This window comes from Rissa tridactyla, chromosome 1, assembly GCF_028500815.1.
Source record: "Rissa tridactyla isolate bRisTri1 chromosome 1, bRisTri1.patW.cur.20221130, whole genome shotgun sequence".
NCBI classification, from domain to species: domain Eukaryota; kingdom Metazoa; phylum Chordata; class Aves; order Charadriiformes; family Laridae; genus Rissa; species Rissa tridactyla.
In genome coordinates this window covers 2,032,053-2,058,641 of record NC_071466.1, presented here as the reverse complement: position 1 = coordinate 2,058,641, position 26,589 = coordinate 2,032,053, and the positions used below count along the sequence as shown (strand labels likewise).

Below are 26,589 nucleotides of genomic sequence, written 5' to 3'. Positions count from 1 at the left end.
TGAGGGTGGTGAGACGCTGGGCCAGGTTGCCCAGAGAAGCTGTGGCTGCCCCATCCCTGGAGGGGTTCAAGGCCAGGCTGGACGGGGCTTGGAGCAGCCTGGGCTGGTGGGAGGTGTCCCTGCCCAGGGCAGGGGGTGGAACGAGATGGTCTTTTAAGGTCCCTTCCAACCCAAACCATTCTGTGATTCTATGATATCGCTATTGCCTGTACCCCACAAATATATACGGAAAAAATGTATGGTTTAGGAATAAAAACAATACTCTTAAAAGCTCAGAAAGAGAGAACTGATTGGCCAAGTTGAGATCTCTGGTATTCATCATTTGGGAGTGTGAATATAATAACTGCAACGATTTCACTTGGTTTATGTGCTTACTTAATGCTAGTGCTAAACCTGTATCGAGATTCTACTGCGCCTATTTTTCGCATATTGCCGTTGGACTGCTAAGAACAAACCTAATTTTAAAAAAAATTATTATCCTATCACTTATCTATTATCTAATAATTTCTAACAAAGTGGTCAAGAAGAAAAGGAAAACTGGAGCCTCGATAATACTGCCTAGACTTTGTTCATTATGGGAAAAGAAATATGACTAATACTTCAATCTCCTGTTCTAGTGAGTCTGATTGTTCTTACTCAGTGTCTTGCTTCCATAATATATGAGATAAGCTAATCTGTTTATCGCTACTGGAGGACCATCCTTGCAATAACTCTTACACTGAAAGTCATTTATATGCATAGATGTCTCAGTGTGCCTTCCCAATAACACCCACGCTACGGCCAACATATAAATATAGAAGCTTCTCTTGCTCATTTTGGCTGTCAATGAAGAAAAATGGCAGTAATGACCATTTAGAAAGAACTTCTTTTCACACATGCTATAAAGTTCGTGGTCTGGGGGAATCAACAAAAACCCCCTTGCGCCCTTTTATATTTGCAGGACTAGAGTGGGATTTTTTTGGTTGTTTATTTCACTTTTTTTGTTCTTTCTCTGCTACTAAACCCTTTAATTCCCAGCATGGCCCAGAGCCTCAGCTTAAGTGGGATCCTCATCTAAAATGGAGATGACCTGAATAGATCAGAATCAGTCACCTGGAGAAAAAGTAGTTATATGTTTTTAAGAAAAGGAAAAAATTGTCAAGATATCGATGTGCACAAAGCTTCACTGTGGCTTTGGTAAACAAAACATCTAAAGCTCCACATGTGGTCACAAAACTATGTCATCGCGAGAACAACAGAGACTTGGTGAGACTGCTCACACGCTGGCCTACTGCCAGGGATGGATAAAAGCTCTTCAGAAAGGACGGGCAGGAGAATGAGAATGGGGGTTGCCATGTGAAGGAGCAGCTCACATACATGCAGGGAGCTTCTCTACAGGACGGACAACAGTCAGGTTGGGAGCTTATGGGTCAGGTGTGGAAACGAAGACACTAAGAGGAACGTTGTGGTGGGAGTGTGTTACGAACCAACCTATCGCAGTAAGGAAGTGGGCAAGCCTTCTCTAACCAGCTCTGGATCACATGCCCTTGTTCCCATCGGGGACTTTAACCTCCTTGATATCTACTGGAAGAGCAGCATGGTGCAAGCAGTTCAGGAGATTTCTGGAGTGCGTCGGGGATAACGTAGAATCACAGAATCAGATCATAGAATCATAGAATCATTTTGGTTGGAAGAGACCATCAAGATCCTCAAGTCCAACCATCAACCTAGTGCTGCCAAAACCACCACTAAACCATGTCCCTCAGCACCACATCTACATGTCTTTTAAATGCCTTCAGGGACGGTAACTCAACCACTTCCCTAGGCAGCCTGTTCTAGTGCTTGATAACCCTTTTGGTGTAAAAATTTTGCCTAATATCTAATCTAAACCTCCCCTGGCACAATTGAGGCCACTTCCTCTTGTGCTATCGCTTGTTAACTTTGAAAAGAGACCAAACGCCACCTCACTAAAACTTCCTTTCAGGTAGTTGTAAAGAGCGATAAGGTCTCCCCTCAGCCTCCTTTTCTCCAGACTAAATAACTCCAGTTGCCTCAGATGGTCCTCATAAGACTTGTCCTCTAGACCTCCCACCAGCTTTGTTGCCCTTCTTCATAGAGGTACTGGATGGGTCCTCGCCAGTCAAGGGCGATACACAGCTTGACCTGTTGCTCACTACCATGGAAGGACTGGTTGGAGATGCAATGATCATTGGCATGCCTGGCTCTAGTTACCATGAGACAGCAGAGACCTGACAGGCTTTGTTCAAGAGGGCTGAGAGAACTGGCCGATGCCACAGCCACAGTAGCAGTCATCTTTGAAAGTTTCTACAGATTAGGAGAAGTCCCTGATGACTGGGGAACAGCAAATATATCACATCTGTCTTCAGAACACACCAAAAGGATGATTCAGGGAACAGCAGGACAGCCAGCTTAACTTCGAACCCTGGGAAATTCACAGACCAAGTCCTTCAGGAGAAAGGCTCCTTGGAAGCCACGTACAGGCAACTTTAGCAAGGCTTTCATCACTTTCTCCCACAACAGTCTGATACTCATTGGGAGAAGCCATTGAAACTCTTGAGGGCAGGGCTGTCTTCCAGAGAAACCCAGACAGGTTGGAGGAAGGGGTGCACAAGAACCTTATGAAATTCAAAAAAAACAAAATCACAAAGCCTAAGTCCTGCCCCTTGAAGGTTGAATTGGAGATCAAGGGGTTGGGGAGCAGCTCGGCTGAAAAGGCCTTAGGGCTCCCGGCAGGTGAAAAGCAAATAGACCAACAGCCTCCTGGGCTGAATGAACAGGAGCAGAGCCAGAAGATCCAGGGAAGTGATCATCCCTCTTGTAGAGAGCATTTGTAGATCATATCTAAAACACAGTGTCCACTTTTGCACATTCACACATCCCAAATACAAGAAAGAAAATGATAAAGAAAAAAATAATTTCCCCAGGGGAGAGGCTGCCCAGAGAGGCTGTGCAGTCAGGTCCTTGGAATCCCAAATGGAAAAAGCCTCGAGAAACCTGGCCTGACACCTGGGTGACCATGCTTTGAGCAGGAGGTTGAACTAGAGATTTCCCATCTCTCCCACCCTGAATGATTTTGTGATTCGAATGAGATAGAGAGAACCTCAAATGACACACATCATACAGACTACCCACAACAGTGATGATAAATTCATGCATATTATGATTTGTCTCAGCTCTTTCCATCCTTTTTCCCAGACTGCTCTTCTACTGGGGAGCTGAATATCTTCGGTAGCCATGAGCCATCGCCAAACAAAAGAAAGAGAATCACGACACCGAAGATGTGCTTTATGCTCCCCACCACAGTTACACATTCGTGACTGTGTGTTCTGTGTTTTGTTGTTGCTGCTGGATTTTTTTAACGTTTTTTTTTTTTTCCTTTCCCTTCTCCTCCACCTCAATTTCAAATCGACCTTTACACCACCAACCATTTAGTCAAGCAAATTTGTTCCACATCTATAGGCTTCTCCCAGAGTCAGAGCGTAAGTTGAATAGTAATATGATGGTTATATATCAACAAATGCAGTCCTTGCTGTTAAATCTAACTGTGACTGTATATGTATAATGAGTATTTCAATTATGCAGCAACTGGAATTTGCACCTTTTGTGTGTGTATATCGGCACATCAATTTAATGCTCTTTAGCATAGATGCTTCCAGCTTATGAGCAATATACAGATTTGCAAGGAGACAGTTGCAGTCACAGTTAAAGTTACGGTTGGTAGATGAGCCATCGCTACTGGCATTGAAATTCTCAACACAAACTCTATTAGAAATATATATATAAGTAGCGGTTGCACAGAATATATCCCTCTCTCCTTTATTTGCATTTCATCAGCATTCCTGAGGCTGACTTAAATCATGTCCCACTTACAGCTTCGTAATGTGGAAGAAAAAAAAAAATCTAGCTTTTAAATTGGAAAATAACACATTATTTTATATTCTTCCCTGCAAGCAGGAAGAAACCTTCCAGTCAATGGTTACAAAGGCTGCTGAGCTGCCCCTGCTGAAAATGGCTGGGTGAGCTAATGAGGATATCAGCTGATCTTAGAATTGCTCCTTGAAAGCCACCGATGCCATCAGCGCATAGGCTTAAGCTGTGTTTGACACCACATTATCTACCAGTGGTGATGGCTCCAGCAGAAAGTAAGGGGTGTATTGTCACGTTGTCGCCACAGGCTCAGAGGAGGAGAGCCTGCAGACCCCGTCTTCAGCTTTATTCCAAGAAGAGCACAATCAAAGTTGTATAAATGTCACTTTTGCAATACTATGATTATAGGCCAGATGCGCACTCAGTTCATCTACTGAAGGCTGAAAACTCCTATAAATTACAGCATCCAGTAGCTCCAAAGAAGCAAAAAGAAGTGGGAATGGTGAAGCACGGGGAAGAGAGTCTTCCTCTGCGGCAGAAGCCAGCTCGTTGTGCTGGGACGTCTGAGGACAGCCTTGCTGTCTTTTCGGATGTGCACCCTACGTTGGCGCCTCAGAGCCAGGCACACGGGTCCGGTGGTCAAGTCTGCTGAGCAGAACAGTGCAAAACGGCTATTTCACATGAAAAGGCGTGGTTTGCTCTGTTCAGATCTATTCAGAAATAAAGTCCAAATATGGCCAAATATTCAGATTCGAAGTCCTTGAGCCTGCCTGTCCCTTTTGCAGTGTTTAAGAATTCTTGTGCGGTTATTTATCCTGACGTAAAGTGGATCTGAGAAGACTAGTCTCACGGGAGTGGGGGAGAGCCTTCTATTCCAATAGAAAGAAACAGATCCTCTGCTGGAGAAGCACAGGTTTCTTCCCCCTCCCACACGTAGTAAGACCTGCGCTGGAACGGTTTATGAATGGATATTGCTGATTCTTACCAAGTCGACATTCAAAGCGCATTTGTCCCAAAGTGATGGCTTTGGAAAAAAGATGCAACACGTGTTCCCTACTGCGAAACGCCAGTCTTTCCCATCGCAGGAGCTGAACGCCGTCATGCCATAATTGATCCCGTCAAGTGTGAGCTTAACCGCTGCCGAGTTCGTTCATTCTGCTCCGCACCCATCTCAGAGTCAGCTTGGAGCAGCCTCTGCCCGAGTTCAGACAACCCAAAATGAGACGACTCGTAGGCACTCGCATATCTTCAGGGAAGAGCAACCGCCTGCTCGTGTCAGGCTGTTAAAATTAGCCAGGTTTAGGGCTTTTGAAATCAGAACTCTCTGCCTTTATTTGGTTCGCTGGTTTAGTGTAATTCTGCATCAAGCGAGCCAGGGACACCAATCTCATCACTCCTGGGCGCTGCGCAGCTCTGCTCAGGTTCTGATGGGAGAAAACAGGCCTTGGTCCAAATGTCCATCATGTTTAGATTGTGATTTTTTTTCTAAAAAAAAAAAAGGAATTCACAAATTGAATAACTTTTTATGGAAGGATGCCATTGTTTTAGATTCAACGAAAGCTTTTTAAAATGTTGCATCCTTTTTTTCCTGTCCAGAGCTGGGATCATCTAACCTTCCCAGGCTTTCATTGCCCAGCTTGCTGACTTTTTAAACCCAGATTTATTGTTGCTTATCTACTTACTAGAGTGGAGCTTTCTGATCCATTTTCTCTTGGATTATCATTTTTTAGTATATGCTTCTTGATTTTGTCCCCCAGACGAACCTCTTTGCAGCTGAAAGAACAAAAGGGAGAGGTAGAAACACCAACATCCCTATTTCTTCACAATTATTTGCTACAGCAATTGCTTTGGATATACAGTAAATTAGAAGCAGAATGAACAGTAATGTCCTGTATGGTGGCTTGAGTTCTTTATGGAGAAAGTTATGCCCCAACATTTTTTGACATACATTAAGTGGCAAATAATGATTGTCTGATAATCACAACAGAGCAGACAACTGCAAGGTGCTGATCATGACTGAAGTTGCATTTTTCTCAAGGTTTTCCCAGAATTGGCTAGAAACTCCCCACGGACAATTTTGCCAACCATCTCTTATGGAAGCCAGTGGTGAAGAACCTGCATGGAAAGGGAAAGGACCCCTGCGCTCAGTGAGTGCACTCTAGTCCTTTCTTCTCTTGTTCTAGTGCTGCCTTGAGACCTTCTGAATCTGCTGCGTTTAACCCCAAACAGCAGGAGAAGCAGGGAGTCCAGGGGAAGGCAGTGGGGACAGACGCAGTTTATTTTACCAAGCTCCCTGCCTTTCCTTGGATGCTAACATCTTCCCTTTCTTCCTTCACGCCCTTCACCATCAGATTCCTCGGGGTGAGCTCTGCAGAGGAGCACAGCTCAGGCAGCTGGCCCCGTCTCCCCCTTCACAGGCAAGTAGGAAGATACTGATGCCGAGTAGCAAAAAACCTGGGGGGGCCCATCTCAGCAGTGTCTAGGGAGGATGGGGAGACAAGGCTGAAGAAAAGTGGTGTGAGTACAGTGCTGTGTACTTTAACTGTGCCTTCCCTCAGCTCCTGCCTTGCGCTGCTCCTGGTGAGCTCTTCAGAGCTCTTTAGCGGTCTCCAACCATGTCTGGAAAGGACCTGATGATGACTCCCCATATCCGGATAAGACGTGGCACAGGTCATGTTAACCCACGTTAGCACAGATACACGGATACAGTGACTCTTCCGTCTGAGAAATTAAAAAGTTGGGCAGGATTTAATTCTGTCACTGCACGTTGCTCTTCTGGTTACCACTGTGCCAGAGCAGCTTCAGAGCAGGCCCTGCCCGTTGCTTCAGAGGTGGTAATCTCCATTCTAGGCCTCACTTCAAATTAGCCATCCAGTTCCTTTTGGACACGCAGGAGAGATAAATACCTTCTTTCAACGGGATCAGTAGAAAACTCTCTGAACTGCCTAGGTCCAGGAGGGCTTTTTATTTCTGACATCACCACATAAAAAATGTTTATACGTGACCTACAAATTCAATAAAGGAGATTCCATTAACTTTAGACTAATACACTGGCCTCTCTAATTATTCACTAGAAGAAGTGCTGGAAGCATTTTGCTCACTTTAAATGACTTTACTACAGTGTCAACGTCCTTCTGCAATAGGCCCTCCAATGAAGGGCAAAGATGCTTTAAGAGTGCTGACAAGTCTTTACGGATAACCTCCTCTGGGCAGAATGGTCCATCCAAGGACGGGAAGACACGTAGGTGGATCAGGAGACCAGCCTGGCTAATCAGGGAACTCATAACTGAGCTCCAATGCAAAAAGGACGTATATGGGAGGCGGGTGTAAGGACAGGCTACAAAGGAGGAGCATCATCAGAATTAGAGGGTTCATGGGTTGTACTCTACCTGGATGCCAGTTACAAGTGGAGCTCCTCAGGTGTCTATCCTGGGACTTATCCTATTTAATACCTTTATTAATGATCTAGAGGATGAAACAAAGTGTACCTCACCAAGTTTGCAGATGACACCACGCTGGGGAGCAAGTCAATATGAAGCAGGGCTGCTACTCAGAGGGACCTGAACCGGCTGGAGGAAAGGAACAACAGGAACGTCATGAAATTCAACAAGGACAAATACAAAGTCCTGCCTGTGGGAGGAAGAGCCCCTGGCAACAACACAGGCAGAGGACTAGCAGGCCGGCAGCTCTGCAGAGAAGTCCCTGGGGGTTCTGGCAGACAGCAAGCTGGGCATGGGCCAGCCATGTGTCCTGGCACAAAACAGACCAACAGTCTCCTGGGCCAAACAGAAGCAGAGACAGGAGATCCAGGGAGGTGATTATCGCCCTCTGCTCAGCACTCATTGGACAACATGTAGGTGCTGCATCCAGTTTGGGGGTAATACAGGGAAGACACTGATAACATGGAGCAAGTTCAGTGGAGGGCCACCAAGATGGTTGGGGCTGGAGCACTTGCCTGTGAGAAGAAGATGGGGGAGCTGGGCTTGTTGAGGGAAGGCTTCAGGGGTTCTAACAGCAGCCCCCAGTGCTTAATGGGAGGTCATGAAGGAGACAGAGCTGAGCTCTTCACAGTGGTGTACGGCAGGAGGATGACAGACAATGGATGTAAATTGAAGGAAGAGAAGTTTGCATCAGATGTAAGGATAAACTTTCCCCCTGAGGAAAGTCAAGTACTGGGACCGGTTCTTTGAGGTTTTCAAGATCCAACTGGATAAAGCCATGAGCAACCTAGTCTGATCTCATAACTGACCATGCTGTGAGCAGGAGGTTCAACTAGAGAACTCCTGAGGTTCCTTCCAGCTTCCGTTACTCTGTGACGCTGCGATAACTCACATACTGTAGGTATAGACAAGGAATACTGGAACTTCCATATTTCACCAGACTAACTATTTACCTAGTCCAGGATCTTTTTCCAAATATTCACAGGCTTCTGAGGAAGATGCAAGAAGCCCTGCTGGCTACTGCAAGGGAATAGAGGCCAGCCAGGAGAAGTTTCTTGCAAATGTTAAATATGATGTCAACAGACAGCCCAATCAGCAGCCCCCTCCTCATGAGATCTGTGTGATAAATGGCAGCAAAGTCACCAAGCAGACCTCTCAGCAGCCCAGTGTTGGCAGCACATGAGTTAGAGCCACCTGGAGCACAGACATTTTGGCAAGAGCTAGAGCGTGTAAGTCCTAAGTGTGAAACCCAAGTTTGTCCTACAGTTCTAACCGTGGTGTAACTGGGTAGCAAGGCTCTGCCTACGTACATACCTACTGCACTTGAGTCATTAATTTCCTGGGTGTCCAGAAACTCCTGAGCTCATCTTCAGGGATGAGACAATGGACTGGCTTGAGACAACAGTCCAACCTGAGACAAGGTGATTTACTGCCCTCCTAGCGACCCCTGCAACTAAACTCTTGACTACCTCAATTTCAGAGACTCTTCTCGGCAGCTCCTGCCTGTGCCTCGACCAACTTGTTTGTCGCAATGTGCCAAGTCATACCCTGGGGTGGTGAATCTGGCCATTCCAAGAGATTTCCCAGGCAGTTCCTGCTACAGCTCACCTAACTGTACGTAGATAAGATACTTCAGTGTATAGTAGTAACTATGCCTGCAGGTGCAAAAATGACCACTTAGAATCACAGAATGGCCGGGGTTGGAAGGGCCCTCTGGAGATCACCCAGTCCAACCCCCTGCCAGAGCAGGGTAACCCACAGCAGGTGGCACAGGAACGCCTCCAGGCAGGTTTGGAATGTCTCCAGAGACGGAGACTCCACCACCTCTCTGGGCAGCCTGTGCCAGGGCTCTGCCACCCTCACAGCAAAGAAGTTCCTCCTCATGTTTAGGTGGAACTTCCTATGCTCAAGTTTGTGCCTGTTACCTCTTGTGCTGTCCCCGGGCACCACTGAGAAGAGCCTGGCCCCATCCTCCTGGCACCCACCCTTGAAGTATTTATAAGTGTTGATAAGATCCCCCCTCAGTTGTCTTTTTTCCAGACTGAAGAGACCCAAATCCCTCAGCCTTTCTTCATCAGAGAGCTGTTCCAGTCCCCTCAGCATCTCGGTAGCCCTTTGCTGCACCCTCTCCAGCAGTTCCCTGGGACAATCTTCTGTGCATAGTTAAGACAGTTCAGAGATATTTTGTACATAGTTTAAGACGATCAGTAGTAAGGGATCTTTCTTGTGCTGGAGTGGTCCCACAGGACCATTAACGAAGCGGATATAGGAATACAGGAATTCAGCAGAACAGCAGCTTGAGGACTCTCAGCCAATCACGGAATCACGGAATCACGGAATCTTCAGAGTTGGAAGGGAGCTCTAGAGATCATCTAGTCCAACTCCCCTGCTAGAGCAGGATTACCTAAAGCACATCCCTCAGGGCTGCATCCAGGCGGGTCTTGAAAATCTCCAGAGAAGGGGACTCCACACCCTCCCTGGGCAGCCTGTTCCAGTGCTCTGTCACCCTCACCGTAAAGAAGTTTTTCCGTGTATTTGAACGGAGCTTCCTATGTTCCAACTTGTGCCCGTTGCCCCTCGTCCTGTCACTGGGAACCATTGAAAAGAGTCTGGCTCCGTCCTCCTTAAACCCACCCTTTAGATACTTGTAAACATTAATCAGGTCCCCCCTCAACCTTCTCTTCTCCAGGCTAAGGAGTCCCAGCTCTTTCAGCCTTTCCTCATGAGGGAGGTGCTCCAGTCCCATAATCATCTTGGTTGCCCTACGCTGGACTCGCTCCAGTAGTTCCCTGTCCCTCTTGAACTGGGGAGCCCAAAACTGGACACAGTACTCCAGTTGTGGCCTCACCAGTGCAGAGTAGAGGGGGAGAATGACCTCCCTCGACCTACTGGCCACAGTCTTCCCTATGCAGCCCAGGATGCCATTGGCCTTCTTGGCGACAAGGGCACACTGCTGGCTCATGGATAATTTGCTGTCTACTAGGACCCCCAGGTCCTTCTCCAGGTGAAAACATCATTGCAAGCACACCCGCAATCTCCCCGTAAATTATTTATCTTTATGACAGCCTGCTCAGGAGTCCAGTGCACCTACTTCATCTTCTACTCTCCATGCTGTTTCTGCAGGACATGCTCTTGTGCAGGTGTAGATCCAATGCCAGAGCTCCCAGGGGGGCTAAGCAGGCAGAAGGTGTGGGGACAGCTGCACACAAACTTTGCATATAAGCTCATGCTCGGGATGGACTGGGGATGGTGGTGACAATGAAGCTCCATAATTTGTTCTTCTACAAATGACAGTGACAGTATTTTGAAGCTAAAAGGCAGCAATGTGTACAGAAGTACCCAGATCACAGAATCACAGAATGGTTTGGGTTGGAAGCGACCTTAAAGATCATCCAGTTCCAACCCCCCCACCATGGGCAGGGACATCTTCCACTAGATCAGGTTGCCCAAAGTCCTATCCAACCTGATCTTGAGCATTTCGATGATCGGGTACCCGCAACTTCTCTGGGCCATCTGTTCCAGCGTCTCACCACCCTCATCACAGAACTCAACTTGTCAAAGCCTCTTCGAGCCTTGTTTGAGTCTCACGGTGGGTAAGTCCTTCTTGCTACCTCCTGGTTTGAAACCACCAGCTCCCACACTGAAACAACCTATACACTGTTTTGCACCAGGAGGTGATGGTCCATTATGATCCTAGTAGGAAAAGAAGAGGCGAGGCGAGGCGAGGCGAGGCGAGGAGAGGAGAGGAGAGGAGAGGAGAGGAGTTCATTTAAAAGGATCATCTAGTCCAACTGCCTGACCAAAAGTTAAAGCATGTTGTTAAGGTCATTGTCCAAGTGCCTCTGAAACACTGACAGGCTTGGGACATTGACCACCTTTCTACGAAGCCTGTTCCAGTGTTTGACCACCTGGTGCAGCTTTGAACCATTCCCACATGTCCCGTCACTGGATCCCAGGGAGAAGAGCTCAGCGCCTCCCTCTCCACGTCCCCTCCTCGAGGAGCTGTAGGAGCAATGAGGTCTCCCCTCAGCCTCCTTTTCTCCAAACCAGACAAGCCCAAAGTCCTCAGCTGCTCCTCGTAGGACATGCCCTCCAGCCCTCTCACCAGCTTGGCTGCCCTTCTCTGGACGCTCAAGTACCTTAATACCCTTCTTAAATTGTGGGGCATTCAGAGGCAGTAAAGTATCAGTTAAGATGTTATTTATTAGAGCTAAGACTATAAAGAAAGAGTCGTATAGATAACCTTACACCCTTTTAGATGCTGGGAAGCCCGAGCAGTAAAACATCGAACCATCCTCCAATCCATGCACAGCACACTGTGCAGATCCCATCCATAAAAAGACACTCTCCCATTTTGGTCATTTGAGCTATCATAGGATTTTCTCACAAGGAAACAACTCTATTCATCACTTCCACTGTTAAACAGGAAGGACGTTTGCACGAGAAGTTCTTGCTGCACTTTTTAATAAAAGCAAGGCCAGGCAGGTGGGCGATCGCTCAGACCGAGAACCGCCTGCCGGCTCCTCCCTTCCCGAGAGCTGGCTCCGTTAGGGATTCATGCAGCCCAGCTCCACACCCAGGAGAGCCCCTCCACTCACGTCAGCTTGCTTTAAACATGAAAGCAAAGCCTGAAAACCTGACACCCTCTTGCTCTTCAGTCCTCCCTGCAAGCACCGCTGCATGGACGACCTGCGTCGGGAGGAAAGCACCACGCTGCCAGCGCTCATTCATCTTTTATAGGCCCCTGTCTCCTTCCTACTGGAGCTTTCGCTTGCATGAACATTTTCTTTTTCCTCCTGTGGGGTGGAAGGATTGTTTAACTGTGTCTGCCCTGGCTTACAGAAACCTGCCCGTGTTCAGCTTGTAGCTCTGCCACCAGACTTCCCTGAGCAGACTGGCATGAAATGTTTTGGTCAGATAGTCTCACTGTCATAAATTCCGAATTCAGATACTCTCAGCTACCAAAAGTGTCAAGTCCGGTTTCCACTCTTTTTTTTAATGGAACATTTGTAGTTTTCTGTTATGGAAACAAAGTTTTGAGACCTATGTTTTACCTAAATATAGTTTTTCAACTGTTAAAAAACCAAAATTAACTGTTCCAATTGACATGAAATCTGTTTGGCTTTACTGTTGGGGGTGTTTTTGCTTTGGATCACGGCCAAATAAATTTATTTTAGTGTTTTTCATTCAGGCCATGAATACGAAAAACCAGCTGTTTCCACAATTCTGCCCCTCAGGACAATGAGAACGGTTTCCTTCTATAGCAGCAATTGACCACCAGATTTTCCCACTCCAGTTAACTCCTACCAGAGTTAAATGAAAATTGATTTTTCTCTCGCTACACTGCCTTGCCATGTTACTTTCCTGGGTTTGCTTGGCTGTTCGAATTTCGCTGCTATCAGTGACTTAGGAAATTGTTTTATGATGCAACACTTACGATTCTGCCTTCAGAGCTGTTCTGATTTGAGCGAGCAACCTACCTGGCCTTCAGATCCGCAAAGGCAGAACACGCACATCTGCCCTTCCATTGATAGAAACTGAGATAACACGAGGTCTTTTTGTCAAGCAGACAGGGCTCTGCTGACGTACTGGTCTCAGAGACCAGAGGGTACCGAGACCTCCTAGGCTAGGAAACACTTCGGAAAGTGTTTTCTGACAGATTCATGGAGAAATGGAAGTTTTGCACCGATTTTGCCCATGTTGCATCACCTATTCAAACCTATTATCTGTGCCCAACACAGGAGACGCTAAATAAATGTTTGGCTCTAAAGCAGCGCAAGGATGTTCATCGCATCCTTTTGACTTGCTCGCTGTCTCCTAAGGCTGCCTCCTTGCTGCTGCCGATCAAACTCACAGCCGATCCACCCGGGTGGCTGATCTGCCCTGGGACCAGGCAGCAGCTCTCACACCCAGCCTCACAAACGCGTCCGCAGAAACAACGATGTCCACATGTCTCTCCTCCTGCCCCCCGTGTGTCAAAGGCTTCCTGAAGAAGGCAGGTGGTAATTTCAGCCCACAAAAAGAAAAGGCCCTTCCTTTCCTCCCAAAGAGAGAAGGCAGGGAAGAAGAAAGCTAAAACTGTAAGTGCTGTGCTCCCTCCCATCACCAACCCAATTCCAAGGAGGGAAAAAGTCTAGTAAAAACTGCAGTAGTAGGTTCTGCTTATACATCCACCATTGAATAATGTGATTCTTGGCCCTGGTGGATAAAATCCCGTCAACCCAAATGGGAAACAGGGTCTCTGGTTACGATACTGGTCCAGGTTTTAAGAGATTTCAGTTCAAGCCACATAACCATCCTGGTTGTGTCTAACTGATAGCCTGAGCCCACGCTCTCCTTGAATCCAAACTCTTTCGATATGAAATTCACTCTCAGGTATCGGTTTCGAGCACATTCTAAAAAAATAAGAGGTTCAGCATGGTCTATTTGTTAGTGAAAGCCCACGCACGTCCTACTGGGGAGCTGAATATCTCTGGTAGCCCCAAATAAAAGAAAGTGAAAGAAAATCACACCCAGCAACACTGAAGACGTGCTTCATGCTTTCCATCACAGTTACACGTTTGGGAGTATGCCTTTAGTGTTTTGTTGTTGCTGCTGGGTTTTTTTAATGCTTTCTGATTTTCCACTCCCTCCTTTTCCACCACAATTTCAAATCGACCTTTACAACATTCACCATTTAGCCAAGCAAATTCGTTCCACGTCTAGAGGCGTTTTGCCCTAGGCATTATGTGAGACGCAGGCAAAGCAGACAGCACGGTGCCCGGGTGGGGATGCGCCCTACTTCTTATCCTGCTCTCCAGGTGTTTCCGAGGACAAAAGGAATTGTTCAACTTCTCCATCTGTGTTTGCTGCCTGTAAACCTCGTCTTTGTCTCCTCTAGGGAGAAGGTTGGCAGCCGGGAGGGAAATATCCCATGCACTGCCAGCTGGGTACAATTCTGGTTTAGGACTTACATTCCTAGACCCGGATTAACCTTTTCCTGAGCAATTATCTTGTCTAGCTACCGAGGGAGATAATTTCAGCTGGAACTTCAGTAATGCAAACAAATAGCAACAAAATGCTCTCTCGGTATCAGGAAGACAAGAAAGGCCATTTAAAAGATTTTTTTTTTTTCAGCTGAATCATCCACATACACGTACTTTTTCTGTTTTTCAAAGAAGCAATGTGCAAATAACTAAAGGTATTTCAAAAGTATTTGAAATAAATAAAAAGGATTTGCCTCGGTTGAAAGCAGATTTACAGAATAACAGCCTAAAATCCTTGGAAGTCCCGGACCTCTTCTTCTCACCTTCGTAAATGTGAGTGACTCACACGAGAATTCGGACCATGCTTTGCTCCAACCACTCTTTTAAATCACGATCATTCTCTTCAGAGTCAAGGACAGGAGAAGCCCACTTTGTCTCCAGAGGGGTGATTCAAAAAAGTGAACTTGCAACGGTGTTTGTTCTTTGTAACTGTTTTCCTCATGCTAAATTACACAAATCTGCAAAAACAGGAATCATTAAAACTCTGAGATGGAGAAGAGGCATTAGATTTAATCCCTTCCCATATCAAATTTCTGTCCTGTATATTTCCTAAGTGATTCCATGTCAGGTGATGAGCTTTACTTGTCCGGTTATCCAAGTCTCATCATCAGGAAATTTGTTATAGAAGTTTCATTTTCCATTCCTTAACTTAAGCCTGTTACTCCTTAATTTAATCCCATTACACCCAGGGCTGTGGCTGCTAGCCGCGTCCACACATCAGCACTGAAATGAAGAGTTTCTTTAAAATGTGGAAATTCAAATCATTTTATTACAACTCCTAGAGCAGCACAACTTCTAGGTGGCGTCTGTTCCAGGGGGTGGTTCGTCCCATACGCGGAGGGAATGGCACGCTAATGCTCCTTTACCTGTGCCAGTTAATTGGTGTTTGTCAATTAGGACTGTGTAAGTAATTTTCCTGAGCATCCAGGAGAGACTAGACCTGGCACAGAACATCTACAATCGCAGCAAAATAAAGCAAAACTGCTTCTTTGCACTCCTTGTGGATATTTCAGAAATTCCCCATGGGCTTGTCTTAGCTCTGAGGTATGATCTCGGGTTAATAGTTTTGATTAAAGCAAAGGAGGAAAAGAAAAGGGGAATCAGAACAGAAATAATATCTTGGATCAAAACAATCCCTTCTTCAGCTTTATTTCAGTGTTCTGTACAATTTGTTTCCAACAGCTATTGAAACAGAGGTTGGCTGCTTTTCAACAGCGCAGCTTAACTATATACGCTGTGTGTATGCAGACGCATACGCATAAATATATACTACACATATACTATTAAAACGGCAAAACAAAGCATATGCAAGTCATAATGCCAGATTTAAGGTTACCCGTGCTCGTGTTGTGCATGTGCTATGACTCAGTTGTGAACGGCATGATCACACGCTATTTTCCTTAAGAAAATGGGCGAGAAAATTTGGCAGGGCGTTGGCCTGGGTCAAACCCTTTGCTTTCTCCATTCTCTCTGTATTGTATGACGGAGAGACTGGAAGATGCTGCAAGTTCATCACAGTTCTGCAGGTGGAGGGTTAACCCACGCTACTGTGACCCACAAAGGTACATACTTCGGCCATGATGAGCACCTTGAGGTGTTATGTTACACCTTTTGTAAATTTTAATTAGAATTGTCTATTGGGGGGGGAGAGAGTTCAGTTTTGTAGGTCACCTGTAGATACTGAGAGCATTTAATTTCTGAGGAAGGGAACAGAGATATCTTAAGGGAGTTTGAAACTCTGACTCAGCTCCAACCTCGTACTGGTGGCTGGGACGTCTGTTTCTTCGTCTTTGGATGTGCTCCTCATGTCCTTGCACTCACACAGACGGTGTTGATATGGAATTTGTTGTGCGCCTTTCTCGATAACCACTTCATACATTCGGTAAATTGAGACAGCAGTTACCATGTGCTTCATAGCTTCAAGCTCTTCTTCACAACCCCAAAAACTGTATTTTTTCATTTTAGAAGGAGCTGAGATGATTGCAAACGCATCACACAACTCCAAGAAACAGAAAGGGCAGATAACTGTACATCTGAATTTCTAACTGTCAAGTTTTAATTTGGCCTGGAGAAGGAAGCTAAAACAGCCAAAACCTGGTTGTTAAAAAGACCTATCATTAGCTCCCATAAATCTTACCCCTTCTGGGGCAAACCTAGTGCCCCTAACGTGAGCAACAGTGGAACAACCTCATCAGGGAGATGGCTCACATTTTCTGCGTATCTGTTACCTAGTCAGTAAAACTGTCAAAAAGGAGCATTATAACCTTAAATTGGATTGATTGCTGGGGAATCAGCCTAACATCGGAGCGATGAACTTCTGCTCCCTTAGCAGAATAAAAACCAAGTCTACGGTATTTGCTTATTCATCCCCATTTACAGTCACTGCAGCAAACCAACCTGGAGGTCACCGATGCAGAAAGCCTTTGCTCGCACGGTTTGTGCGCTCGTGGCCAGGAACAAAAGACTTTTTGTTCATGCACTGTAATAAAACAGGGACCAAATTTCCTGTTGGGGAGTAGAATCAGAACTTGAATGACATCAGCAGAGATTTGGTTGCCACCAAATTTCAACTAGCATAAAGCACTTTGGAGATTGCCGCCAAACGAGTCTAATAGTTTTGCAGTAAATCCACACCTAATTTACAGCCACGCTAATGGGAACTGAATTTACCTAAATGCGCGTGTGTTCTCATCATAAAGTCAGCAACTCCACCATTCAGTCAGCTACTGGGTAAGACTGGCTCCGGGGGACCGAAGGTCAGGCGTGGGCTCTCTTATTTTGGTGGTTTAGAGGCTTCATGTTTAATTAACATTTGTGTAAGATGACAGAGCTCTTCGGTGTAAACTGCTGTACCTGGAACAGGGGAGAAAATCGACCTCATTTAACTCTGTTACGCAACGGCACATACGACTTGCTGCTGCCATTTCTGAAGGTCTGTGGCATTTCGCAGTTGGCTGCAGCGTATCAAACCATTGTGGCACTGCTGGGAAGACAAATGTCCTTACAGGCAAATGTAGTTAACAGCACGATGGCTCGCAGGGCAGATGGATGAAACGCGCGTCTAGAAATGAGCAGCTGCTACAGTGACACGTCTCCCTTGACACAGCCTCGCCAATCCAGGACGACTGTACCCTCTGCGTGTTGGGGGAGCTCTAAATGGAGATGTCCTCACATCCCCACTTGTCTCGAAGCAAGCAGTATACCTTTCTGAAGCTCATCTCTTGAATTTTTTAAGATCCCAGCTGGATTTATATTAACTTGCAAAGAAATATATTTGCTCTGTTTCCAGGCTCATAAATACTTGACCGCTTTGTGAAAAGCTCTTAGTCCTGGTATAACCTATTCAAGCAAGAACATCTGTGGAAACAATGGTCTGCAAGCTGTTCCCATGATGCAGAGCACCGCGGTTAAGTGGGTGCTGTTTGTGCCTACGTGGAAATGCATCAACGCCCGTGTGGCCTCAAAACACTGAAAGTGCACTGTGTAATCCAAGGCAAAGTATTTTGGACTCCATCAGAATTTCTGAGCAACTTCAAGAGCCATGAATAACCGTCTCCCTGGGAGCCGTCAGACCAGATCGCAGTGACTTTTATGAACTTGTTTATGAACTTGTGCCAGCTTCTCCAGTACATCTGGGTCCTTCAGGATCTTTGCTAGACAGGCGCTGGCTGGGACGGAGTTAACTTCCTTCCTAACCTCACGTATGGATCTATGCTTTGGATCTGTGGCTGAAACGATGTCGGTAACACACCAAAGTTTCGGCTATTGCTCAACAGAGCTCACACAGCATCAAGGCCTTCTCTCTTTCCTACTCTGCCCATCCCACACAGCAAGTAGGCAGGGGGCAGGTGAGGGGCTGGGAGGGGACCCAGCTGACCCCAAGGGACATTCCATACCATATGAAGTCCTGCGCAGCGAGAAAAGCTCAGGGAAAGGAGGAAGAATGAGGCATGATCATAGTTATGGCGTTTGTGCTCCCAAGCAGGTGTTACGAATGCTGAGGTCCTCCTTGCCAAGAAGTGGCTAAACATCTGCCCACCAACGGGAACTAGCGGATATGTCCCCTTTTCTTTTTCCGCTTTGCCTGAGCATGCAGCTTTTGCTCTGTCCTTACCTCAAACCACAAGTCTCCTCACCTTCCTTCTGTTTTCCCCCCAGCCCCCAAGCGAGGGGGTGAGAGTGCAACTGTTAGCCAGGGTCAACCCACAACGGTCTTTTTCAGGCGCAGGATGGGGCTTGAGATAACAACAGTTTTGATTTGAGCGTGCTATCAGCAGTTATAGCTGCTAACCGGCAGGTCCTGTGCTGGTCACGGTGCTCGCCTGCTTTACTGCAGAGTCCAGGGCTTGTCAGCGGCTGCTTTTGCTGTTTGCTGTGGTGCTTATCACTTTACTCCACTGTGCCTGGACACATTTTGATAAAAGAAATGGCCACGCGCCAGGGCTGGCATATGGCCCTGCCGTTCCTCTGCTGTGTGAGCTACCTTGCCAAGAGCATGAGGGACTACACCTCCCTCAGCTCCTCCGGGATGGATGCATCCACGGGCTCCCAAGTTTCTTGGACTTCTTCACACATCCTGTTTGATCATACTATCTAACGTCGTCGGTTGTTGGGTGTGTGGAACCCTGCTTGGTCCTGGCAGAAGAGTAAATAACGTGTTGGTGAGGTGACAAAGAATTGTGCCCCAAGGTGGTCCATCAGGTTTGTGAGAGCATTTGGGCAGGTGCCTACGGCGGTTATCACCTCTGATAGCCTGAGGTTTTACCCCTGAACAGGCACATAAACGCGCTGAATTGGCACGCCATTTGAAGGAAGGGCGCCTTGCCTAACCCAGTGAGATCCAGGAACTTCTAGCAATGTTTTGGGGCTCGGCCTGTGCCCACTGAGCCTCTGCCCAGCACCATCAGAGGAGAAGGATGAGGAAGTGACAAAGTCACCAAGGAGAGGGAAATCACTCAGGCCCTAAACCCCGAGGTTTTAAAGGAGCTGCAAAATCTGTGGAAAAATTACAGCCACAAGCCAGGTGAGTGGACTCCTGCCTTGTTGCTCTGATGTTGGGATACTGGATTGCTGCCGGGAGTCAGACAGCAGGCAAGCCAGGCAGCTGGGATCACTAAGACGCTGGGACTGACAAAGTGATTGGAAAGGGATCTGGAACCCACAGCCTTTGGACATGGTTCCTGTTGACTATGAAAGCCAGTTACCCCCTCAAGGACCATCTGGTAGGCTGCCTGGCAAGAGGACCACCACTGAGGAAGGTATCCAACGCTTGAGGGAACTGCTTGAGGGAACTGGGACTGCACCCAGTCCATGTGGCAGAAGGTGGTACGTAACTCACCAGTGTCGTGTGCCAACACCCTGGTGCTGACACACTGGCTGGACTCTGAACCACCAATTGTGGAGTGGCTGTTTCAATGGCTCCAGAGGTTCAAAGAGAACTTCCCCTCCTCCCTCCCTGTCATGGGCCTATGTCTCAGCTGTCAGGGACACCCCATGGAATCAGCTTCACCCTGCCAGAGGGAAAGGGGGAGCCAGGTGCACACCATGCCACCCTGCGGTTCCTCCTGAATGACCAGGAGGAGGACATGAAGAAGCGGGACAATGTGCCCACCTCAAATCTAGAAGCCCACATACATGAACTGCAAGGAAGACCGCCAAGAAGCACCCATCCAAGAAGGCTGACACTCCAGTTTCCACCAAGATAGTGGAAGACAACCAGCAATGCCCCAGACACAGAAGAAGAGCTGAGAACACTCCTCCTCCTGGCCTTGGTGAAGGAACTTCTGGTCTGAGACCACAGGACTCAAGAGAGCGAACACACCAACAAGGAATAAGGGTTCCTATCTCTGGTCAGGCAGAGGAAAGGGACAACCAGATTTACTGGACAGTGTGGATTGGATGGCCTGGCACGTGGGATCCACAGGAGTAGGCAGCTTTTATGGAGACCAGTGAACAGTGTACCCTAATGCCATCAGAGTACAAGGGAGCAGAAACCATCTAGATCTCTGGAGTGGCCTAGACTGGGAACGTAAGCTTGGTGAGTTCAGGAAACATCAGGACATCTAGGCAGAGATGCAACATACAGACTGGACTCATGATCGAGGGGTGGACCTGACCACTGAAGATATCACACAGGTGGTAGGCGGCAGAGCTATGGAGGGCAGAGAAGATAATTCAGAAAGACAGGCAAGAGGAGTATCAGGCAACCCAGGACTGAAGTCTCCTTTCCCTAACCAATCTCCATACTAGAACTCTATTGCCTTCAGCCACATGCAGAACCTACACCTTGAAATTTCACAATGGCAACACGCTGACACAGGATTCGGGCTTCTCAGTACTACCGGATTACAAAGAACAAGCAATAGCTTCTGCTGACACAAGTCAGCACGGCTCCATTGACTACAGCAACCTCACTGACTTAGATGAGACTTAATCGAATACATCTGCGATCACGCATTTTATTTCACTATCCTATTTTTTCCTTCCCCACTGGGGTCTCAAACAATGTTACTCAAAACATTGACAAGGACGAAAGTCAACAGAGTGTCATTAATACCAACCACAGCTTCAAAGTCTGCCTGTCCACTGCCCATACTCCATCTAAATTAAATTTGGTAAGATTTATCTGAGCCTGATGTAACTAAATTAATCATGCTGAGCACTGACCTATCCTACCACAGGCTCCTGTGCCCCATCCTGCATGTTTATTTCAAAGGTAATCTAATTTACTGCAAATGTGCTCATCTAGCTGGAAAGCAGACTGTGATAGGTACTCCAGAAGGAAGAAAGCTTTCCAGAAAGCACGGCTCGGTGAATTCCTTTCTATGAGGAATATAGAAGCTATTTTGTTGTTGATCTGCACTGGAATCAGTCACCCGCTCCCTGCTCTTTGTCTCAGTGTGTTTCTGAAGCACAGTTACGCTCCTAAACTCCAATCAGTTCAAAATGGAGTGGAACGCACCGGCCCTTTCCTCTGGGTTTTCCGTAAAGAGCTTAAGCAGCTCTGGAGAGCTTCTGGGTAACAACATGCTGCCTGCAAGGCACCTTTGGCAAAGGAGAGTGAAATCCTGCCAGATGTTTGCTAGCAAAACGCTGAAGCACACCAGCCTGTTGAGTAGCCAGCAGTGGTAGAGCCTGCCTTTGTAACACCAAAGAGAGCCAGAGCACGACACTCTGACCTGAGCAGCGATGGGAAACGAGACTTACGCTGCAGACGTCTCATGTTCCTAAATACAGACAACCCAACCAGTGCTGAAATGATGAGAGGACCTTACTATGATTAATAGCAAGTGTCTTCTAGACACCAGCTGTCTCCTGTCCCACTCCAGGCTGTTCGGCCCCACTCGCCGTTGCCTCCCAAGCTGTACCTTGCACTTTGGCTTTGTTTCAGCGGTGTGGTGACGGAGACATCAGAACCAGTTCTGCTTCCCGTGGCACAAGCCCCAGCAACAGGAGAACGGGGTTGGGAGGAGGGGTATGCAGGTGTCCATTGGGGCAGGGATGAAAGATGGATGATCCCAACACCAGGTAGAGGATGAACTGGGAAAGGATAAGGGGCTTGTGCTGCACTCAAGACGTTTGGCCACTTTGTATCATGGCAAATTTCACAGGTTGAGTCCCAGCAGAGATTTTAGCACGTATGAAGGCAACCTTCTCCAAAAGTCCCCATCTTCCCTCTTTCCCCCAAGTCTCGGTGGTGCTGCAACACTTGGTGGTGGCATGATGCTCCCTTTTTCCCGTTTCAGGACTGAGGTGGAGTCCAGAAAGACTCAAGGAGACAGGCATCACCTACCACTGCTACCAAAGTTCCCTGTCTCCTTGACTCTCCCTTTCCACGCTGGTTCACTTAGCAGCGGGATGGCTACAGAACCACCCAAATGACCAGAAAGAGCTCCAGAGGAGCAGGGTGGGCACCATGAAAAGACAATCTTTTAGCGGACAGCGTGATGCTTCCAGACTTCAATATAAGCTGTGTGACCAGTATCTGATCACCAGAGACTGACAGGAGGCTGACAGCAGAGAACGGACTAACAAGGGATGGATTCTGCCTGAGCATCCATGGAAATAAAATCTACCTGAGGCCCCTGCCCAGCAGCCCCGGCTTTGACAGGGAGGCACGACTTACGGCGTGTAAACAACCACTTGGACACTTTTACCATTTTAAACTCCTCGTTCTCTTATGCTCTGTTCCATTTGTTGAGATTAAATAGTATCTTGCTTTGCTGTAGCCGTTTGTACTCTGTTTGACACCCAGAAGAGGTGTGCAAGGGCTGAATTCAGGAACCTGTGCCCACTAACACGGCCAATACAGAGACTGCCATAGCCCAGCCTAGACTTCTTCTGAGGGTGGGAAGCTCAGAAATATTCAGAAACTAGAGAGCAGAGAGAAAGGGCATTCGTACTCAATATCTCCAAAAATCCAGCAGCAGTTTAGGTTTCTAAATGCAGTTCAGGGGATACCTAGCTTTGAAAATCTTTGGTTCACATAAACTCAGGAAAGGAACTTGCTAGTGATTCAGTGGGAAAATCAGCTGTAGGCTGGGAAAGATCTCAAAGAAAACAGGAAGACAAAAGGAGGTACGTGTGCTCGTGGTTTGCAGGAGTAGACTCAAGACAGATGGTCCTCTCCAGCCCCACACACCACTGACTAGATGGCACCACCATCCACAATGCCAAACCTTTGATCTGTATCCTGAAGCCGAGACAGACAGCTGGGAGCTCCCATGAAGGACGCCAGATAGCGAAAAATATATACTGTATAAAAAACAGGGGGGAAGGTTAAAAAATGAGTTAGCTTGTCTCATTAGTTTCCCTCTTTCCGACCACCTCATTGGTTTCAACATTTTTCTGCTGGGGATCCACATCTGCTTGCCCTCCTTATTTTCATCTGTTTGAGAGGAGTGCCTTCTCCCCTACAGCACCTTTGCAGAGTACGGCAGCACGAGCAATCCCTGCTGCGGGCCCTCGTCCAGATGGATGAACAGACAATACAGAGATGTGTTACTCGTGTGCGTGCAAAAGCTGTAGGATGGCTGGCTGAGAGCACAGGAATCACAGAATCATACAATCATAGGGGTGGGAAGGGCCCTCTGGAGATCACCGAGTCCAACCCCCCGCCAGAGCAGGGTCACCCAGAGCAGGTGGCACAGGAACGCATCCAGGCGGGTTTGGGATGTCTCCAGAGAAGGAGACTCCACCACCTAAAAGGAGACTCCACCACTTGAAGGAGACTCCACCACCTACTGCCCTCCGCCGTATTTGTATAAATGACAATAAATAAAACAGAGCAGAAGGGTGAGTTGATCAGAAGACACGCTCCCACCAACAGAGCCCGTCTGGCTGTAGGCTGCTGCCCTCCTACGGCAAGCGGCGACAGCTGCCCTTATCTCCAGAGCAGCTCTCTCTGTTACTAAGATGAACCGAGTTCAGTTGCTGGTACCAGCTGCCAGAAATTACAGCTTCCAAAACACCCAGCGTGCCGGCTCGCTGGCCGTCTGAAGTCGAAAATGAGCACCCTGCGGCACCCAGCCTTTCTGCCCTGCGAGGGAAGCCTTTGTGGTTGGAAAGGACTTCGTGCTGCTGAAGGAGCAACTGCCGTCCTGAGCCTGCGTGTGACACTGTTAGCACTGAACAATGATGTCCCCACAGAGAGGGCGCGGATTCGGGGCTCTTCTCCCTTAGTGACAGCTTTTTGTTGCTATTGTTGGGGGTTTTTTTCTAATGTCTGTATCTTGGCAACACCGGAGTTGTTGACTTGGAAACTCAGCGCTTTAAATAAGGCTAGGCTTGTGCGAGCGTTTCTGACGAATCCTGCATCTGTTACCATGGCAGGACTGCGAAGTTAAACCTCAGCACAGGTACCAGGCGTTTGCTTTCCTGCTAACGGCCCTCCCAGTGAGTTCCTCGACTGCTTGGCAGCTTCATCCCCCTGGTTCCGAAAACTGCCACCGGTAGCAGTGCTTTTTCCCCCAGACACCCCGTACACACCTTACTTCACCTTTGTTTTCATCCTCAAAGTCCTCTCAATGAAAGGCATGCCCCGAACGAGGAAATGCCTCTGAAAAATTAAAGATTCCCCCAGGAAGGAAACAAGGCAGGACCAAAGTGCCACGTAAGCGAGTCCACTGAAACGACAGCCCCTCGCACTGAATGGAGATGAGCAGTTCATGAAGGCTGAAGCCAACTTGAAGGGACCTTCAAGTAACTGAAAATCAAAGGATTTATATTAACAAGGAGACATTTCTGCTCTGAAAGCCTGAATTTTAATGTGCTCGGCTTAAAGCGTTGCAGCGTACTAGCTGTGAGAGAAGCAGGTCTGTCGGAAGAGCACAACGGGGTGAGTTCAGACAACCTGCAGCTGCTAAGAACTGCTGAAAAATGCATCTTTTTTACTCACCGATGTCTTACATCATGGCTCTCAAACTTTACTGTTTCAGTTAGAACTTTTTCTTAAAAGTACCACTAGCAATCCTTTTTTTTTGGTCTGCACTTTTATTTTAAGATGCAACTTCAGCATCCCTGGACTTCTACAGTGAAACAGATGTCTGAGAGAGCCTAATGTATTTTATTGTTACTAGCACAAACTGAAAAACAATTCAATTTTGCAAAAATATTCTGAGGCTATAAAATCTGTTTTTTGCTCTGATAGGGAATAACATGAAAACAGGTTGCAGTTTGAAAGCTTGACTTCCAAAATCCCACGGATCCAGTTAGTTTCATCTTTCAGAACGGGAGACAGGGCTGGTTTTATATTTAAAGTTGGGGATATTTGGACACAGGCTCAGAGAGGTTCACCTATGGCAGTTGTCTGAGCCCAGAGGAAGTTCAGGAGAGAGAATAAGGGGAAACAAGTCTAAATCAGGAGCAGTTCACATCACCCAAATAGAGCTGGCAGAAAATAAGGCCCCTTAGACTCTGCACAGTCCTCTCCATCACAAATCTAACTCTGTACACAGGCATGAAAGCTCATACGTAAAAGAAATTCAGAGTTGTTTTCTTTTCCAAAAGTCTGAATTGGGATTGTGTGCGTGTGCAGTGAATGTTCAGCCCTCGCGTCACTAGATCCTGCATTTTTGGTCTATAGGTTTGTGGCCTCCAGAGCGGAATTTGCCCGTTCAGACTGTTTGCATGGATGCTCCACGCCTGCACCTATACAGCTCTGAACTGCTCTGAATTCTGTACGGCCTATTGTAGGCCACCTGCTTTTTCTCGGGGCTCTGCCAGCCCAGAAATCATTCTATCCTAAAAGCAAGCAATGTCTGGGCTCTTACAAAGAAGGTCTTTGACAAGCTCTGCTGCGCTTGACAACATTAACAAGTCTGTCTTACTCAAACTTCGGCTTAAGCACTCTCTGGGGAATGCCCAAAGCCCTGGGAACACCATCCTTGAGTCCCACGTACACCTCAAGGATGCTCCGTCAGGCTGACAACACACACACGCAACTCAGCTGGCCCGAGGCTGCCTACCCGCTGCCCCGCAGCGTAGCACAGATATGGCCACCGCATCCTCACAAGGCGTTTTGGCCAGATCCGTTACAACAAACCTCCCCAAGCGCACACGCTGTCTGGCAGTAAAGTGAGGTGTCCTTTAAGATGTTCTTTTTTCTAACTTGCAGCATGACACCCGGGATGTGCTTCCACTTCTGGGCTGTCAGAGCACTGCCCACCCCTGGCGCCCTTGGACCAGCGCACTGACCCACGCAGGCCTCCCTCTGGACATCCCTTCCCTGTGCATTTTCCAAGCAAGGGCAGTCGGCAGATTTTCCTATCCCCTCCTCTACCCGCTGTGCCCTGAGGGTGTTTCAGCTCTGCCTGTTCATCTCGGCTCTCAACAGGCATCAACACCTTCCGCACACTCCATAGTGCCAGACGCCAGGCTGCTCCCTACCATCAAGGGCCTAAAACCCCAACCGACCCAGACGCTGATTTGCCACAAATCAGCCTCTTGCATGTCTCCAAGCCTTGGACGAGCAATGAGAAACGCCAGTGGTCTGGAGCAGCCAGGCTGCTGACGGCAACTTGAGCTTATAAACGAGTACGGATGCGGGACCCCTCGCTGAGGGGGAACATGGCGGCCGGCGCCCTCCCGCCGGCAGAGGCCGCTGTCCGCGCATGCGCAGCCGGCGCTGTGACTCCTCCCCTCCGCACGGGGGCGCAGCGCCGCCGCCCTCACCCTGCGGCCGGGGACTACAGTGCCCAGCATGCCCTGCGCGGAACGACCGGAAGCGGATGGCGGCCGCGCTTGCGCAGTGGGGAGGG

The 26,589-nt window shown here is 47.7% G+C and overlaps 1 long non-coding RNA gene across 4 annotated transcripts; it reads right to left on the bottom strand.

Annotated features, from left to right (window-relative positions):
* Window positions 1–3,064: 3,064 nt before the first annotated feature.
* Window positions 3,065–18,654, bottom strand: LOC128904232 (uncharacterized). 4 transcript variants are annotated; one of them, XR_008464445.1, is made up of 6 exons: window positions 18,447–18,654; window positions 17,003–17,185; window positions 14,596–14,790; window positions 7,361–7,436; window positions 5,550–5,640; window positions 3,065–5,352 (listed from the first exon to the last, which is right to left on the bottom strand). It is a non-coding gene; the product is annotated as an uncharacterized LOC128904232 (long non-coding RNA). The 4 variants fall into 4 exon arrangements; XR_008464446.1 differs by lacking the exon at window positions 7,361–7,436; XR_008464448.1 differs by lacking the exons at window positions 3,065–5,352; window positions 5,550–5,640 and adding an exon at window positions 5,675–6,872.
* Between the last annotated feature and the right edge of the window lie 7,935 nt (window positions 18,655–26,589).